Genomic DNA, 6,750 nt, shown 5'->3' on the forward strand with positions numbered 1-6,750 from the left:
AAGACTGGGAGCGATCGGAGACGGTTGGCAGTTCACCCCAGGGACGCGTTCCTTTTACCGGCTATGCTTAAAATCTGAATGTAAACTGACGACTGGCTTGCTTTGGCGTGGTTTTAGTCGTTTTTATAACAAACCGTTCCATAAAAAGTTGGCCGCCATCCTGCTCTGCGCGCGTGAATGTCCAGTGAACCTGCATCAAACGCCACACATGATAGTGGGGCAAGGGGGGTGATGTTTTTGTATTACTTTAAAGTAATGGTAGTGATAATCGCTTTGTGGTGGCTGTGATGATGAAATACTCACCACGAGAAAGATACAAAAGCATGTTTTTACAGCGAGGCTCTACAGAACTAAGCCACCCGTAACTCTGCGAAATGTTAGCTGCTGAGTAGACAGCTATCGTCACTATGAACGTGCTTTATGTTAAAATTAAATAAAAGAAAGAGACCGTGGCCACCCAGAGTGGGCAGAAGCAGCATGTAACAAACTTTGTGAAGGTCTAGATACGACTGCAACACTTGGAGAAATAAGAAATATGATTATATCGTATTTTCGCGAGCAGCTACCTAGTCAGCAATGGCTACTCAACAGAAAACCACTAGCGTGTATGTACCACGTAAATTGGGCAAACCCCACAGCTCACCTTGGTCCACTCAACGTAAAGTGAAAAAATTAAATAAAGGAGTAAATACATGAATGCATGAGTAATTACATGAAATAAATGATTTATCAAATTATTCAGTAAATAAATAAAAATGCTTAATTAAAAAAATAACCGTGGCGCTGCACATCTTCCTGACGCTAATCGAGGTGGAAGTGCTTTACAGAAGCGTACGTTATATTAAAAAAATATAAGTAAATGTATAAATGTGTTAATATATATATATTAAATAAATAAATACGCGCGCTACGAACCTTCCTTTGCCATCCTCCTTCGCAGGGTGAAATGGATATCTGATGAATGTTTAACTGCATGCAGGCTCTAATATTTAAACTGACAAATAAATTGTACAGGAACGTTCTTATCAGACCTACTCCAAATGCGTCTGGTGCAGCTGCATCTGACGAGTAACTTGGAGTTGAACGTTTTTATCGGGCCTGCTTCTAAATTTTCTGGTGAGTCTGAACGTAGGGTGAACCCCAACCTGCAATTGGTTGCTCGAACGTTCTGAGCACACATGCTCCTATTGGTGCTCCAAGCTTCTAGGGAAATTAAATGTGTGCACCTCAACGTGTTGCTTGAGATCATTTAATGGCGTTGAACCATTTCCTTGTCTGCTCTCGTTCGCAGGTACATAGCACAAAAAAAAAAGACAACGCAGCATGGTGGCCTTCTCCTCCTACTTTCCCTCCTCTTTAGCCTCACTTCGCTTTCCCCACCCCTTTCTATACTATACCATACATGGCTACGCTATGCTTTCCTTCTTTCTCTTTATCTCTCTTTCTATCTATTTCTTCCTGCCTCCTTCTTTCTCTATCTCTGTTTCTCCGTCTTTCTTTCTCTTTCCCTCTGTGGTTTTCTCGTTTTCTCGCCCATAACAACGCAATCATACCTTTACCACAAATACTTCTTCTGCTGCCTCGCCTCGACATCCGAGTGGTCACGGCGCTCGCCAAGACATTTTATTTCGTTTTTTTTTTAATTTCTTCTCCACCCTCTCTCCACTTTTTATTCTCTGTCCTCCTCTTTTCTTTCCTCCTAGTAGAGTTCGCTTGACGCGCGTCTCCCCCTCCTTCCCGGCTCCTTGCCTCGGCAGTTCTCATTTTAATAGGCTTTACTCTCTCCCACCCGAGGCTCCAGCCTCTTTCCCCACCACTCTCTCTCACTCTCCTTAGCCCCGCTCTCTCCTCCGCTGTCCTTGCTTTTCCTCACACGTGCTGTACCCGGTAGTGGGGCTCGACCATTTCCTATGGTGCATTCCAGCTTTCTGTGGATGCCACGCGGAGTTACCCCAAGCTTAAACACCTCCGCTGTTAAAAGAAAAAAAAAGCAGCGGTTGCAACCAGCTTGCCCAGCTTACAGTTCTAGAACCTTCTTAACGCGACGGGTGTTTCTGACGACCAGTTTCTTTTTTCCGCGCCCCAAGAGGTCTGGTGGGATTTCGCGGCTTTGTGATGGAATAACAAACGACATCTTTGCGGCCGAACTTCAGTGGGACAGATCTAATAACGTTCGGAGTTCATGCTCGTCTCACGCGGAGAGGCTGCAGAGGGTGTGGACAGCTGAGTAGATACCTGGTTATCGTGGTTCACGTATAGATGTACATATCAACAACAACACCAAAAACCAAAACACGTGCCTGTCCTTGTCAGTCTCAATTCAATGGCGCCCGCTGCACTGGACCTAGGAGATTCGCATAGTTTTTCCCTTTTTTTATGGAACCAACAGAAGATCGCCGCAGTGGAGCTCCGCATGAAGCGTAAAGCTACGCACGGGCTCTGTGGACAACGTCCGTAAACGAAGTGCTCTTGCTTCCATGACCCCAAGATCGATACGAAGCCACATCTTGGAAGGGACTCGCTCATTCCTTAAAACGGCGTTTCTTTACTTGCCAGCCTTACTTTACAATCTTGAATTGTATTTCCCTGCAGCCGGACATCCAATGAATTACGGTAGTTTAGAAAATTTTTGGACCAGCTGTTTATTTATGTTCTGCATTGCTTGTTCGGTGCAGAACCTTAACGATCACGTCACCTTGTGTTAGGCAGTAGCGTAAATCGAATTTGTGACCCCAGCGATGTTACACATTATGGGTAAAATTTTTCGAGGTGTAAATATCTGCGCAACTATCAGGTACGGTCGGAGAACGAGTAAAACACCTTGAAAACTTCATCTTATTCTCCCGTGCTCCAAGAAAAAATCCGGAAGGCGTGTTGATGTGCAATTTACGGTGATGTATTTACTTGTGCCAGGCATTCTCGTCGTGACACACACGTGATTACTGCTCATCTGGTGTATCACGCTCTTGTTTTTCAGTTGTTCGGATCGTACCGGCGAATTTCTGCGAACTCCTGCGCATTCTCCCTTTCTTAATAATAGAGACAGCGCATATTATGTTGGGTTCTGAAAACCTCTTAGTAGCGGAAATACTGAAACTTTGGAGGGAGTTTTTCAGCGGCTCGATAGTTTATTTCCAGGCCCACGAGTAGCAAGCAGTATTATAAATAATTCGCGAACGACGTAAGGCCGAGCGGCGCCGGGCAATTTTCTTTGCAGAATATTACACATTTCTATAATAAAAGTACTTGCGCATCAGTAATATTTTGTACTGAGGAATAGTGGACGACACTGCTCCATTCCGCGTGTATATAATTTGACGTGCCGTTTTTGTTATACTATTTCATTCACAGAGCTTGTAAGTGTGTATACACAGGTGCACAACGTAATTAGGAAGTACGCACTTGTTGGTTTTCCCCGAAGTATCTAAACATTATGAAAGGCTTCCTGTGCACAACCGCTACACACACTCTCAAATCGAAATTCCATTTATTCTCCGGACGAAGAATCCTTACCAAAGGATATTGACGGAAGTTATTACGGATGTACCTACCTTGCTTTCCTTGAAGTTTCCATCTGCTATTCTTTGGGAGTCTCGTCTATCTTATATATTGAAAAATTCTTTGCGCAATATTTCTTAGAACGCTTTGTGTGGTTCACTAAAGCGAAGTAATTTATTTGGCTCTGGAAAATTTCCATTGTGTCCGCGGCTGTTCTTTTGAGGTATGCGATCTGTACACTGTTCTTTGTCATTTTTGTATGTAATCCAATAAACGAATTCCAGAGACCGCTTTCATCATGCGGTGGCCGGAATTTCTTTCTTTCGTGAACCTTTTGCAAAGACCGACTGTGGGGAACATCGTAGAGATAATTGAGTGGTGGGTACATAGTGTGACTGATGTCCAATACTGGGGACTGGGAATGGGTCACTCATGCGCGGATGTTTCGAATATCAAGCGGAGGGTTGAAATTTTATCCCTGAACGTGAACATGACAGCACGACTCCATCGTTCAGTTCCTTCGATAATTGAAAACCTCAAAAATAGGTCGAGATGGTGTTGAGAACGTGACAAACGAATAAGAAGTAGCATTTATGAGTAAACTTTATTTCAATCTGCACTCTTTATTTTATTAACTTGCGAAATGATGTTTGCAGAAAAATGTTTGATATGCAGGTTAGGTTTAATATGCTGGTGTTACTGCTGCCTCGTGCAATGTATGTGTGAGCTACATTCGAAAATCTGTGGACTCCTTACTATCGTGGCCAAGACATAAACTCAGCCTGAAGAAGAGAAAATATTAGCTGCAGACGGATATATTTTAAAAGTGCCTATATATACATACTTTTCAAATAGCTCCTGCTCAAAAGAAGACAACTGAACATAAAAATTATATTGTGTCGTAGACAACGTTGTCAACTCATTAAGCATCGTAAATATTCCAGTGTAAAAGTTCCCGCTCATCACAGAACTAGTGATAAATTGTTGCATATTCACGACACTTGTAAATTAGAGTGCCGAATATTCCTTTTTCTTTTTCAGCTTATTTTATTTGTTGCCACGTTGGAGCCATAAAATGGAAATTGCGTTAACATCCCTTCTATGGTACCTGTTATAAATATTTCTGTTCTGTAAATTTTCATATGGCGAGCTTTCAGTTAAATTTTACTAAATCCGCAATCTGTCCCATATACTCCATGATCGCTTTGGGGGTTCACAGCTCGCTAGGTATTTGTGTCCCTTTTCGGCGCTATATTTGCGCCCGTTTCCTTATGCACAATTCGAGATGTTTACGATGTTTCAGCGCAGTTTGTTTATAGGTTGATTGCGCTTTTGCTAACGCCTTAGAATTCTCTATTAATTAGCGCTTAACACTATCAACCACCCGTTACACGTTATTTAGTGTATTCAACTTAAAAGGAAAGAATACATAAACTGCGGAGAAGCACACACTCGATTGTTTCGTTTCCTGCAACGGTCATTAGATAATTCACGCACTATAACAGACATTCATTGTCATGTGCAAGAGGCAAAGGTATAGTGGAAATTGGTAAGGCATCGTCGGTAGAATACGTAATAGTCAGGCATCGGCAGCTTGTGTCCGTGGCTTGTCGCTGTTACTCATCTTCAAACTGTTTCATAAAATCAAACACACGCTGAATTAGTCAGACGGTGACTCGCTGTCTTGTTGTCCGGAATATTTTACCAACACCATTAGCCATCTCACTAGCGTTTATTCGTTCATATTTGAAAAAATCCGTCACCTATGAGGTCAGATTGCTCTGCGCATGAATATCTATTTTTGTATTTCGGTGGAAAAAAGTATAAACGAATACATCAAATTCATTCCGGCTCGCATTTACCATGCTGCATACATCCCTTACAGCCACTTTCCTACATAACATTGGACTAGAAAGCTGACTAGAGCAACGCACGTTTGCGTTTGACTTGTAAACGGGCTCACATCATATCAGTATCATTCAGACTTCTCCCCAGAAGTTGTTTAGGGGTGAACAACTAGAGTGAGCGATGGCGTGTGGAGGCGAGATGTTAAGCTTGTGAATTTCAAATTTTCAAGTCATTTCACCTTTTCGATGTGCACCCAAGTTCAATTTCTGGTTGGGCATTTCTGGTAGCTATGACGTCCATCTCTCATCTCCCATGCATAAGCATTGACTACGAGGTTCGCCCGTAGAAAACGGAAGGAAGGACGCTTGTGTCCGAGCACTCGCGTTGGCGATCTTTAAGGACACAAGGCCACCTGTTCACACTTCTTTTTAGGTAACCATGCCGCGGGAGGGTCAGTCCGTTGGTAGAGAGCGTAAGTACGGCTACATCGCTGTAATAAGAGTCCCTTATATGGGCCCTCTACCTGCTGTTGTTGCGCACACACAGTTGCCATTTTTTTGTTCTTTAGTCGCGCATTTCAGATGGATCAGTCTAAGCGTTGAACGGTGAATCAGAGCGATACGCAGTGAAAGGAAGCAGTTGGGCGGCATTTCCACTGTCTCCCACATTGGGAAGAACCCCGGTATTATAATGTATATCTAACGAAAATGTGAGGACGCAAAATTGTAGCAGCAATAGTAGATCGAGGCGTTTAGAAGTTAAGGCGCTAATCAAACAGAATAGCGGCCAATTTGGCGCTGTAACTTAAGTGAATGAACATCTGCATATAATGCGTGACTATAAACGGTCACACATATTACTTCTACCTCGATGCATCCCTGCGGAAAGCTTTCAGAGAAAAGGTACACTTAGACATCGATATCCTCAACTGGACAAACGGGTTATCAATTATCCCAATCATAACCCTTCCGCCACCTCGCGGGATTCAGCATATCTCACTACGAACTTCAATCAAACGAAATCCTCGATATAAATGAGCGTATCACTTTGAACAGCTTCGTGTCCATGAAATACCACTTATTGTCAACCTCAAATAACGAAGCGTTTTTATTCGTCATTTTAGTATAACGAAGTTTCAGTTCCTGCGCAGAGAAAAACCGAGTTGACAAATTCAAACTTCTGCTAGTGTCAGTGGTAATAGGGTTAAGTAGTTCAGGCTGTCGCCTTGCTTTTACGCGATTTTAAACCGCGGATATCATGTTTGTGGCGTGCGACGGTTATAGACGTTGCGCGCTCATCGAAGAGAGTGGAAGGCAGTTCGGTTCGCTGAACATGACAGAATCGGCGTCCCATTACTCGGGGCAGCTCACAATGTTTTGATGAGAAGCCGCAGTGGCAGAACAT

Source organism: Rhipicephalus sanguineus, chromosome 7 (genome assembly GCF_013339695.2).
Source record: "Rhipicephalus sanguineus isolate Rsan-2018 chromosome 7, BIME_Rsan_1.4, whole genome shotgun sequence".
Lineage (NCBI taxonomy): Eukaryota > Metazoa > Arthropoda > Arachnida > Ixodida > Ixodidae > Rhipicephalus > Rhipicephalus sanguineus.